Source organism: Heterocephalus glaber, unplaced genomic scaffold, assembly GCF_053883595.1.
Source record: "Heterocephalus glaber isolate CG9 unplaced genomic scaffold, H.glaber_assembly_v1.0 deba00000621, whole genome shotgun sequence".
NCBI lineage: Eukaryota > Metazoa > Chordata > Mammalia > Rodentia > Bathyergidae > Heterocephalus > Heterocephalus glaber.
In genome coordinates this window covers 34,265,822-34,278,335 of record NW_028258153.1, presented here as the reverse complement: position 1 = coordinate 34,278,335, position 12,514 = coordinate 34,265,822, and the positions used below count along the sequence as shown (strand labels likewise).

At 41.1% G+C, this 12,514-nt stretch overlaps 1 protein-coding gene across 7 annotated transcripts in view; it reads left to right on the top strand.

The window, feature by feature from the left end:
* Positions 1-12,514, top strand: part of Ptpdc1 (protein tyrosine phosphatase domain containing 1) — a 127,011-nt gene that overhangs the window by 87,580 nt on the left and 26,917 nt on the right. The window lies entirely within an intron of this gene.

Genomic DNA, 12,514 nt, shown 5'->3' with positions numbered 1-12,514 from the left:
TGGGCCGGGCAAGGAAGGGGGCAAGGCCAGGGGTCCAGACATGTCCCATAGGCCACTGCCACTTTGCAGCAACTTTTTTAGACATCCCACTCCAGAACCTCTGCCTCTCCTTCTGTTGCTCACCTGCTCACTCCAACTCCAAGGGCAGCAGGAAATAAATGAATGTAGTATCCTTAGCTGCCCAAATTGTTGTCCCCAAAGAATCAGGGCACTTTGGGTAGAACAGAGGTGAAAAGGGGGCAAAGGACCAGCAGTGGCTCCCCTGCCTCGGGCCTCCCTGTCTCAGGGTGAGCAGGCACTGGACAAGCTCCCTAGAGAAGTCTTTCCGCAGGAGGTGCCTATACCCCTGGGCACATATGGAGGCTTGCCAGGAACTTCCCACTGGTGTGCGGCCAGCATGGGGAGTACAAGCAGGACAGCGTTTCTTCCCAGGTGCCCACCGTTGAGCACTGTTTGCAAGAGTCCACCAAAGGAATAGGCATCACTGGTCTGGTCCTGCCTGAGTCTGAGCAAGGCCCACCTACTGCTGCTAAGCCACAAGGCCTGGGGTGGCCTGAAGACCCTGAGAAGGGCAACTCTGTGTAGGGCTCCTTGCCAAAGCCAGAGGAAGCCACTAGGCTTCCTGGGGACCAGTCTGCCTCCTCTGCTTCCTCACAGAGGTGTCCTTCATCTGGGGAAGCAAGGTGGGGCCAAGGAAGCAACCATGTAAAAGTCCTGCTTTGGCAGGACTGAGTATCAACAACTTTAATTGTTTTGGCTGCAATTTGAAAGTTGCTAGACTTAACTTTTTTAAAAATCCACATTTTTTTTCTTAATTTGGGTTATTCTGCTCCTAATGGATCATCCAAAACTTGTCTTCATTTTTTAATGGAAACTTGTTTAAACACCTTGTTGCTGGAAATGGAAGCTAAGGTAGGAGGTGGCATAGTGCCTGGGCCAGAGATGCTGTAGGAGGTGAATTCTTGGACAATTGAACATGTTGGCACTGGGCTCTGATGTCTTGGATTCTATCACAATCTCTCTCTCTACCTTTTGTCTCTGCTTCTCCGCTCTTGCTTGCTTCATTCCTACAAATTGGCCTCTTGTGACTAAGGCCCTTTCTTCTCCCACTTCATTCTTAATGCATTCTTAAGAGGAACTCTGGCCCAACATGGTGGCACATGTCTGAAAACCCAGACTGAAGCAGACTCATTGCCATGAGTTCAAGGCCAGGCTGACCCTGTCTAAAAAAAAAAAAAAAAAAAAAAAAGGAGGGGACTCTGATTGGCCTCATTTAGGTCCTGACCCTTGTAGGGCTAAACATACTATGTCACCCACTCAGCTCTGGGTCTCAGGTACCAGAATCAACAGCCAAGACCAAAGCCCCATGATCAAAGCGGGGGAGGTTGTAGTTTGAGTTTAGAGGACACAATCTTAGATGACTTCATGGGCCAAGCTTATAATAATATGAAGATAGTTTAGCAGTGACTATGACAAATAACAGAGGTCACACCACATATAAAAAAATATTATTATATTGGTATCCAAACTGGAGTGTAACCAGAGAGTCTTTTTTTAAAAAAAAGCAAGAATTTTTTCATGTTAAATGTCTTGATTCTTTCAAATGCTATCAGCTAATTAAAAAATGGATTTGAGCTCCCCGCCTCCATCCCAGGATCCTAGGGCAGAGAAGCTCAGCGGGCCCAGCACCCAGAAGGAAGCTCCCCACCTCCATCCCAGGCTCCTAGGGCAGAGAAGTTCAGGCGGTCCTAGCACCCAGAAGGAAGCTCCCCCTCTGCCATCCCAAGCTCCTAGGGCAGAGAAGGTGAGCCACATGGGCGCCAGAAGCACCCCCTCCAGTGGAAATGAGAAGACATGTAAACAAGTCTCTAAAACAGACTTCTGGATCACCTACAGCAACCCCAAAGGGAAATGAGATGGAACAATCTGATACTCAACCACCTGGACTCTCTGAACAGGCAACAAAAGAGGATCTGGGAAAAATGAAATCAGAAATAATTACTCAGATAACAGCAAAGATTTTGCTCATGGTGCAAGACATGATTAATAAATCTAGAGAGGACACAGATAAAAAAATAGAGGAGCTGAGGAACATGATGGAATCCCAACATAGGAAACCAATGGAATCCATAAAACAGATACAAACAGATTTCCAAGAGATTAAAAACTCCATCGAAAGTCTGAACAGCAGAATGAACCAATGTGAGGATAGAATTTCACATATAGAAGTTAAGATTGCAATTAGTGAGGAGGAAAAGAAAAATTGCTTTAAAATTGTAAGGGAACATGAGAAACCAATCCAGCAGCTGCTAGACGATACAAAGAAGAATAACCTAAGACTGATTAGAGTCAATGAAGAAAGAGGAGAGAGTGCAGATGACATTAAAAAAAATCTTCACAGAAGTCATGGCAGAAAACTTCCCAAGGAGGGGAAAAGAACTTGACATACAGATAAGTGAGGCATATAGGACTCCAGCTAGCCTTAATCAAAAAAAAATCTACACATAGGCATGTAATAGTTAGGATTCCAGGAATCCAACAGAAGAATAAAATTCTACAAGCAGTGAGAGAAAAGAAACAAATCACATACAAAGGAAAGCCCATCAGAATCACAGCAGACTTCTCAATGTAAACCCTCAAGGCAAGAAGAGCTTGGAGTGACATATTCCAAGCCCTAAAGGAAAACAGCCTCCAACCCAGATTGATGTACCCTGCAAAACTATCTTTCAAAATTGATGGAGAAATAAGATACTTTCATGACAAAGAGCATCTCAGGAACTTCATGAATTCCAAACCGGCACTCCAAAAACTTTTAGACAATACCCTAGGAAAAGACAATGAGGATCACAACCCCAGGAAACTCAGCAGAATGAATCCATTGGGTGTGTCAAATTAAATGCAAAGGTGGAGAATCCAACAAAAAGAAAAAGTCATGACAAGGCTTTTAAAACTTTTGACTTCATCTCCCTAATGAGTGTATAATTCAATCTTATTATTGTACTGATTAGTATTTTTCTGATTCTGGAGTTGCACACCATTCCTTGTGCTATACTGGCTATTTGTCATCTTCTTATGTCTACATTTTAATTGGGTTGTCCATTAATGAGTTCTAAGAATTCTTTATATATTCTGGTCATAGGTTATATGTATTGTAAATATGGTCTGTTTAAGGACGACTTTTCATTTTAATGATGTCATTTAAAGTACTAAATTTTGATGGAATCTCGTTTATCAATTCTTTTCTTTCATACATCCTGTTTTTTGTATCCTAGGTAGTTGTTGCCTACCCTGAATTCATAAATATTTTCCCTTATAATTTCTTCTTAAAGTTTTATACTTTTAGGCTTTCTTATTTAGGTTCATAGATCCCTTCAAGTTATTTTCATGTATGGAAAAAAAGGGTTGAGGTTAATTTTTTATATACGGATACCAGGTGTTCTAGTTCTGTTTGTTGAAAACACTGTCTCTTCCTCGGCTGTTGAATCGAGTTTATATTCTATAAAATGCTAAAGTTAAAGAATCTTTCAAACCTTAGTGGACCATATATTTGTGGTTCTATTTCTAGATTCTCTGTTTTATTCCAATGATCTATATGTCTTTCCTTACACCAACACTGCCTTGATTACTGTAGCTTTAGAAGAAGTCTTAAAATGGGGTGCTAAACGTCTTCCAGCACTGTTTTTGTTTTTGTTTTTGTTTTTGGCTTTTCTGGATCTTTTGTACTCCTACATAAGTTTTAAATTTCAATATCCAGTTCTTCATTTATAGCAAGTATGCACACACCTGAATTTTTATATATACCTTGTGTTTTCTAATCCTGCTAACTTCAAGTACAAGTTCTAGGGGCTCCTAGAGATTTCTTAGTATTTTCTCTGTAGATGATCATTTCATCTACATAGAAAGATTTTGTTTCTGCCATGCCAATCCTATCCTAGTTGTGTCATTTTATTGCCAGACTATTTTGGTTTAGACCTATGTTTCAAAGTCTAATGGACAGATGAAGAGGAGGCATATATGCCCTTGTTCCCCACTTTAGGGAGAAAGCATTGTATCGTCTCCATTCATAGAAGGAGTTTTTGTTGGAAGTATGGAGTACATGTCTTTGATCTGTTGAGAAGGTTCTGTTCTACTTCTAGTCTCCTGATAGCTTTTACCATGAGCAGCTGTAAAATTTAGTCCAATACTTTTTCTCCAACTAGTGACAGGATCATATGGCTTTCTCCTTTCCTCTGTTAAAATGATGACTTTTGGGGGTGGATCTTCCAATGCTGAACCAACACTGCCATCCCTATAACAAAACCACTTTCTACATCCTGCCAGATCTGACTTCCAATAGTTTGTTTTGTTAAACAAATTTCTATCTATGTTCATACTTTTTTCTTCTATTATCTTTATCCAGTTTTAGGATTAGCACAATGTTGAGTTCCTAAAATGAGGGGAGAAGTGTTCCTTCTGTTTTTCTGCCTTAATTGTTTGATATAATTTATCAGTTAAAATGTTTATGAGCCTGCTGTTGTCATATAGGTAGATTTTCAAGCTAGGAATATACTTTCTTTAATAGATGCTATTCCAATTTTATATTTCCTCCAGAGTTAGTTTCATTAATTTTTCTTCCAAGGTACTTCTTAGAAGTTGTCAAATTTATTTCAAAAAAGATTTTTGTAATATGCTTTCTGTATCCTTTTACATTCTGTAAAATCTGTGGTAATGTCTCCTAGATCTTAATATTGTAATTTAAAAATGTATAACTGATATTGTGTAACAGGAAGAAAATGTCTAAAAGAGCAGGGGAATTGTGAGGGGTAGGGGAAGGGAAAAAAGGGAAAGGAAAAAAATATGAGAAGAGGAAAAAAAAAATGGAAACAAGGTCTTTGCAAATAGGGAAGGGTGGAGGGGGTGAAGGGAGGGCAAGGGAAGGGGAAAAAAACAAGAACCAAGATACTCATGTAAAGGTACAAGATCCCAATGATGAATGTAACTGTATTTTATACCGAAAATGTACCAATAAACTTAATGGAAAAAAAATGGATTTAAGTGAGGGGGGAGGGGGATTTAGCTCAGTGGTGCTGTGCCTGCTTGGCAAGCACAAGGTCCTGAGTTCAGTCCCCAGTACCAATATATATATATATATATATATAGATAGATAGATAGATAGATAGATAGATAGATAGATAGATATAGATATATATATATAGAGAGAGAGAGAGAGAGAGATTTTTAATGGATTTAAAACATTGCAGATGTGTCATAAATCACTTCTATGAACCAGGTGTGGACTGAGGCTATGACCAGTTTGCAAGCCCCTAGTTGAGGCAGACAATACAACGAATTCTACTCCAACCCAGGGATGGTCCCAGTGGGGGTCAGGGGCTTTGGCTGGAGTCTCTGCCTATGGATTTTCCCTTTCTCTGTAGTGACTCCTAAGAGGCAGCATTTCTAGGGACAGAATGTAGGAGGGCCTTAGAGTCATAAGTAGTTGGAGTGGGTGGGTCTTGGAAAGTACTGGCTAGTCCTGGTGGTTAATACATCTACTGGGCCCCATGTCAAGACCTGAGCCAACTGGTTCAAGAAACTCAGTGTATTAGCTAAGATTCTCCAGAGAAACAGAACCAATAAGACATGCAGAGAGCCCAAATTTATGAGAGTTTAACTTACTAAGGTTTGATTTAGTATGAATTTATTGGGCCAAAATTCCATCATAAGCTGAGGAGAATCTGTGTATGTGCATGTGGATGTGCATACATGGATTCTTGATTCATTATGGCAGCCAAGAAGTCTCACAATCTGCCATCTGCAAGGTTGAGACCCAGGAAAGCTGGTGGTACCTTGAAAGGCTGGGGGCTAGAGAGACACTGGAGTAGATTACATTGTGAGCAAAGGCCTGAGAACCAGGAAGGCTGAGGGCAAGAGATAATCCAGGTCACAGCTCACACAAGCAGGCAGAAGGAATTCAAACTTTCTTTCCTTTTTTTTTTTTTTTAAATTCGAATCCTCGGTGGATTGGATAGGGATCCCTTGCATTGGGGAGAATCATCTATTTTCCTCAGCTAACATTGCTAATTCAGATGCTAATCTCTTCCGGAAACACGCTCACAGACATAATCAGAAATAACATTTCACCCCATATCTAGGCATCCTGTGACTCAATCAAGTTGATAAGTCCAATTCATTATCCCACCCAAGAATAAGGACAAGCTATAAATAAATAAGACCAAGAGGCAAACTGATCATTCAATGTTGTGTGATAAGTGTAGGGCCAAAGGGGCACAGGTACACAGACAGACCACCAACTCTTAAATGGGGAAGGGCACTGAGGCAGGAAGGAAGTCAGAGAATGCTTCTAGAAGTTATGTACTTTACTTTGGTTGTGTTAGTTGCAAGAAATGCAGAATTGTTTACCAAATTGGAGAGAAGTGGAGGAAGATTCTCTCCTAAAGCTCTACATCAGGTGAGTAGACTCATGAGACAGGCCTCAAAGGTATGGGTATTCTAGGAACCTCAGTTGCAGGATTTTGCTGGTTGTGATAGTTAACTGTGTCAATTTGAGTAAGAAATGCTCAACAATTGGATTAGCATAGTTTTGGCTGAGGGGATTTACTGAAGACATAAGATCCACCCGAGGGGTCTGTTGCCTGAAATGGTAGGTATAAAAGAGAAACAATGAAGGAAGCCTCCCTTCTGTTTCTTTGGAGGCGCTCCAGTCTTCATCTTCACTTTGGAGATCTCTCCTGGCTTCCAGTGTAGACTCTTCAGCTTCCATCACAGACTCATCAACCTTTCATTGCAGACCTGTTGACCTCCTGATACAGACTCACATGGGACAGTACAGTGGGTTCCAGGCCTTCAACTGGATCCTTTAGATCTCTAGTGCACAATCAGATCTTTTGCACTCTTCCACACCTGACTCTGTGGGTGGCCATTGTAAGCCAATCTTGTAAATTCTTATATATTTGTATATCTTGCATTAACACTGTTTCTCTGGCAAGCACTGACAGATACAGATGTTGGTACAATGAGTGGCTCTAGAGAAACAGAATTGTAAAGATGAATTTTTTTTGTATTAAATTCTTTTATTGGTACGTTGTAGGTATACAACACAATTACATTTCTCATTGGGAATTGTACCTTTACATAATGCATCTTGGTTCTTATTTTTTCCCCATTCCCAGCCCTCCCTTCATGCCCTCCAGCCTTCCCTATTTACACAGACTTTATTTCCATTTTTTCCATTTCTCACCATTTTTTCCTTTCCCTTCTTTCCTTTCCCCTGCCCCTCCCACTACCCCTACCCCTTTGGACCTTTTCTTCCTATTTTGAATTACCGATTATTCATTCTAATCATTGGTACATTTTAGGTATACAATATAATGACATTCATCATTGGAAATTTGCACCTTTACATAGTCTCTCTTGGTTCTTGTTTTTCACCCTTGCCCAGCCCTCCCTTCAAACCCTCCAGCCCTCCCTATTTACAAAGATTTTGTTCCTGTTTTTCCATTTTCTCATATTAATCCCATTCCCTTCTATCCTTTCCCTTAGCCCTCCCACTTCCTTCCCCTTTGCCCCTTTGCTTCCTATTTCACATGACCTATTATACATTTAGTCCTTATTTACACTTTCATTTTCTCACACCAGAGAAACTATTCGGTATTTACACATCTGTGTCCTATTTATTTCACTTAAGAGTATTGCCTCAATGTGCATCCACTTAGCTATAAATGTCTCTAATTTCTCATTTTTTATGGCTGAGTAGTACTCCATTTTATTAAAAAACCACATTTTCTTTATCCAGTCTCCAGTTGATGGGCATTTGGGCTGTTTCCAAATTTTAGCTATTACAAACTGCGCTGCTATGAACATGGGTGCACATATATCACTGTGGTATGATTCTTTTAATTCTTTGGGGAAGATCCCCACCAGTGGAAGAGCGGGGTCAAATGGGACTTCCAGTCCTAGTTCTTTGAGGTATCTCCATACTGATTTCCACAGTGCTTGCACCAGTCTACACTCCCACCAGCAGTGGAGCTGGGTTCCTCTTTCCCCACAGCCCCACCAGCATTTGTTATTGGTTGATTTCATGATAGCAGCCATTCTTTCTGGAGTGAAGTGGAATCTCAGCATTGTTTTCATTTGCATCTCTCGAATGACCAGTGATGTTGAACATTTTTTCATGTATTTATTTGCTATTTCTACTGCTTTGTGTGAGAAATGTCTGTTCATTTCAGATGCCCATTTTTCGATTGGGTCTTTAAATTTGGGAGGCCTGATCTTTTTAAGTTCTTTATAGATTCGAGATAGTAGACCTTTGTCTGAGGAAGAACAGGTGAAGACTTTTTCCCACATTGTGGGTTGTCTCTTCACACTGCTGGTGGTTTCTCTTGCTGTGCAGAAGCTTTTTAATAAGAAGAGATCCCATTTGTTGATTGTTTGTGCTAGTTCATGGGCAACTGAGGTTTTGTTCATAAAATCTTTTCCCACACCGATGTCTTCAAGGGTTCTACCTAACCTCTGTTCCAACTGGTTCAGAGTTTCTATTTTAATATTTAGATCTTTAATCCATTTTGATTTTAGTTTAGTGCATGGTGAGAGATATGGTCTAGTTTTAATCTTTGGCAAGTTGAAGCCCGATTTTTCCAGCACCATTTATTAAAGAGGCTATCTTTCCTCCAGCAAGGGTGTTTGGCTCCTTTGTTGAAGATGAGATGGCTGAATGTGTCTGGTGTTGTTTCTGCAAAAGATGAAATTCTTTCATGGCTTTAGAGGTACCTGGAATTGGCTCTCTAATTTGATGAGACCTAAAGATACCATGATCTCTCCTTCTGCTACTGTGGGGATACTGATAGTCCTTGGTGTGAGCTGTTTAAAGTAATACGCAGTATAGATCCATTTGCTTATCCTAATTCATCACTTGTAAAATGTAAGAAATTTACTGACTCCATATATGAAACTTCTGAATATTTTTGGCAGAGTGGGAAATATAATGATGATAACCAGTTACTCTTAATATCTCTGAACAAACTAGTGAAGGAAAATAAAGAGCTCAAAGATTCAAATTCCCAGCCCCAGATATACATAAAAAATTTAAATGTTTCTAAGTGTTTCCTGAAAGAGAATTGCCTCTCCTTTAGCTGCAGGGCCAAGATTGCAGAAGCTCAACACAGGCCCTCATAATTTGATTGGCTGAAATACAGCATAAGTTTAATGCTCAGCCTTGTAGGGTATCTGAAGTAAAGGTGAGGGCACTGATTGGAAAACAATGGGATCCTGTAAAGTGGGATGGAGATGTTTGGGAGGATCCTGATGAGGCTGAGGATATTGAGCTCCTAGGATCTAATGAGATTATTTTGCCAGAGGAAGAAATTTCCCCACCCACAGTGGAGGAGGTATCCCCACCCCTGTGGTGTTGGCCTCTCCTAATCCTGTGTTGACCAAGTATGATAATGCTGACACTCCTTAGGAAACAACCTTCCACTTTTGCCTCTAGGCCTATAACCAGGCTCAACACAGGAGGCTCCTAAGGTAAGGTATATAGTGTGACTCACTATTCTCCCAAATAACTTCTTGAGTTTTTTAACTTATAAGCAGAGGCTTGATGAGCAAGTGTGTGAATGGATTTTTGGGTGTGGGATAATGGTGGGAAAAACATACACCTGCATCAGACTGAGTTTTTTTTTTTCTGGTACCTAGGATCGAACTCGGCACCTTGCACTTGCGAGGCAGGCAGCAGCACCACTGAGCTAAATCCCCGGCTCCAAGACTGAGTTTTTTGATATGGGTCCATTAAACAGAGATTTAAAATTTAATGTTGCAGCTTGTGGAGTTAAAAAAAAGATGTTAGTACTTTATTTGGCTTGTTGGCAGAAGTATGGATCAAAAGACGCACCACTATGAATGAGTTAGAGATGCTTAATGTTCTGTGGTTTACTGTTGATGAGGTGATTCAGAGGCTTAAGGAACTGGGAATGCTCAAGTGGATTTGTCATGTTAAATCTAATCCACCACACCAGGATGATCTAGAAAATGTACACTTCACGAACACATTGAGAACCAAGTTCGTGAGGGGAGCACTGGCATCCCTGAAGAGCCCTGTCATTGCTCTTATTTGTATCGGCACACTGTATTACAGTGAGAGCCATGGTTACTCAATTGGGAAACGTATGGACAATGGGTTTAATTAGATCCCAGAGTAAAGTGGCAAGGAGGAAGTGGCAGCACTTAATCACCAATGTCAAGGTGCACATATTTACTGTAATGGATAGCAAAAGCAGAACAATGGTCAGAATAGTCTGACATGTGTAGACCTACGGTATTGGTTGATTAGCCAGTGTTCCCAAAAGTGAAATAGACAAGAAGCCTACAAAAATTTTACTAGATTTATATAATTGAAAAACTTTAAGGGCAAGTGAACAGAAATATACTTCAAATTGTAGTAATAGGAAATCACAGCACCCTCACCAGTTCTTGGATTTGAGCCAGTTTATAGACACAGAACCCCTTCAATGAAGAAGAGGCTGAGCATCCTTGAGGAAGGGCCCTGGTGCACCACCAAAAATCTATAGGGTAAATCTTTTTCCCATTCTTCTCCAAAGTGAACTAAGGCCTTCTTGGCAAATAACTGTATATTGAGGGAAGGGAAATGATCAGACATTTCAGGGACTACTGGACACTAGTACTGAACCAACACTGATTCTAGGGGACCCAAAATGTCATTGTGGCCCTCCAGTATGAGTATGACCTATGGAGGTCAGGTAGTCAATGGAGTTTTTTTGTTTTTTTTTTGTACCGGGGATTGAACTCAGGACCTTGCGTTTGCGAATTAGGCAGCGGAATCACTGAGCTAAATCCCCGGCCCTAATCAATGGAGTTTTAGCAAAGGCCCTACTCACAATGGATTCAGTACATCCTTGAATCCATCATATAGTCATTTCCCCTGTTCCAGAATTCGTAACTGGGATAGATATACTTGGTAGAATCCTTAACCTGGCAGGTTCCTTAACCTGTAGCATGAGGGCTATTATGGTTGGAAAGGCCAAATGAAAGCCATTAGAGTTGCCTTATCTGGTAAAATAGTAAACCAGAAGCAATATCACATCCCTAGACGGGTTGCAGAGATTAGTGCCACTCTCAGGGACTTGAAGGATGCAGGCATGGTTGTTCCCATCACCTCTCCATCTTATTCTCCCATTTGGCCTGTGCAGAAGACAGATGGGTACTGGAGGATGATAACAGATTACCAAAAACTGAATTAAGTGGTGACTCTGATTGCAGCTCTTGTACCAGATGTGGTTTCCTTACTTGAGCAGATTAACACATCTCCTGGTACTTGGTATGCAGCTCCTGATTTGGTAAATGCCCTCTTCTCCATACCTATCTGTAAGGCTCATCAGAAACAATCTGCTTTCAGCTGGCAAGGCCAGCAATACACCTTCACTGTCCTATCTCAGGGTTATATTAACTCTCCAGCCCTGTGTCACAACTCAGTTAGCAGGGATCTTGATCACCTTTCTCTCACACAAGGTGTCACACTAGTCCAATACATTGATGATATTACGCTGACTGGACTAAGTGTTCACTAGGCAGCAACCACTCTGGATTTATTAGTAAATCATTTGTGAGCCAAAGGATGGTAAATTAATTCATCTCAAGTTGAAGATCCTTCAACCTCAGAAATTCCTAAGAGTCCAGTAGTGTGGGGCATGTAGCAATATCCCTTCTAAGGTAAAAGATAAGTTGTTACATCTAGCTCCCTCTACAACCAAAAAAGAGGCACAATGCCTAATGGGCCTATTTGAATTTGGAGGTAACACAATCCTCACTTAGGTGTTTTACCCTGGCCCATTTACTGAGTGACTAGGAAAGCTGCTAGTTTTGTTGTTTTGGCTTTTTTGGTACTGGGAATTGAACTCATGGCCTCGCACTTGCCAAGCAGGCACTGTGCCACTGAGCTACATCCCCAGTCCAAAAGCTGCTAGTTTTGAGTGGGGCACAGAATAAGAGAGGGTTCTGCAACAGGTCCAGGATGCTGTGTAGGCTGCTTTGCCACTGGGGCCATATGATCCAACAGATCCAATGGTACTTGAAGTGTCAGTGGCAGGTACAGATGCTGTTTGGATTCTCTGGCAGGCTCTCATAGACGAATTGCAGTGGAGACCATTAGGATTTTGGAGCAAGGCTCTGCCATCATCTGCAGACAACTACTCTCACTTTGAAAAACAGCTCTTGGCATGCTACCGGGCTTTAGTGGAAACTGAATGCTTAACCATGGGACACCGGGCTACCATGTGACCTGAGTTGCCCATCATAAGCTGGGTATTATCTGGTCCACTGAGTTATAAAGTTGGACATGCACAGCAACAGTTCATCATTAAATAGAAATGGTACATATTTGACCTAGCCAGAACAGGTCCAGAGGGTACAAGTAAGTTACATGAAGAAGTTGTCCCAATGTCCATGGCTTCTATTCCTGCTGTATTGCCTTTTGTCTCCCAGCATGCACCTATAGTAGTGATGGTGA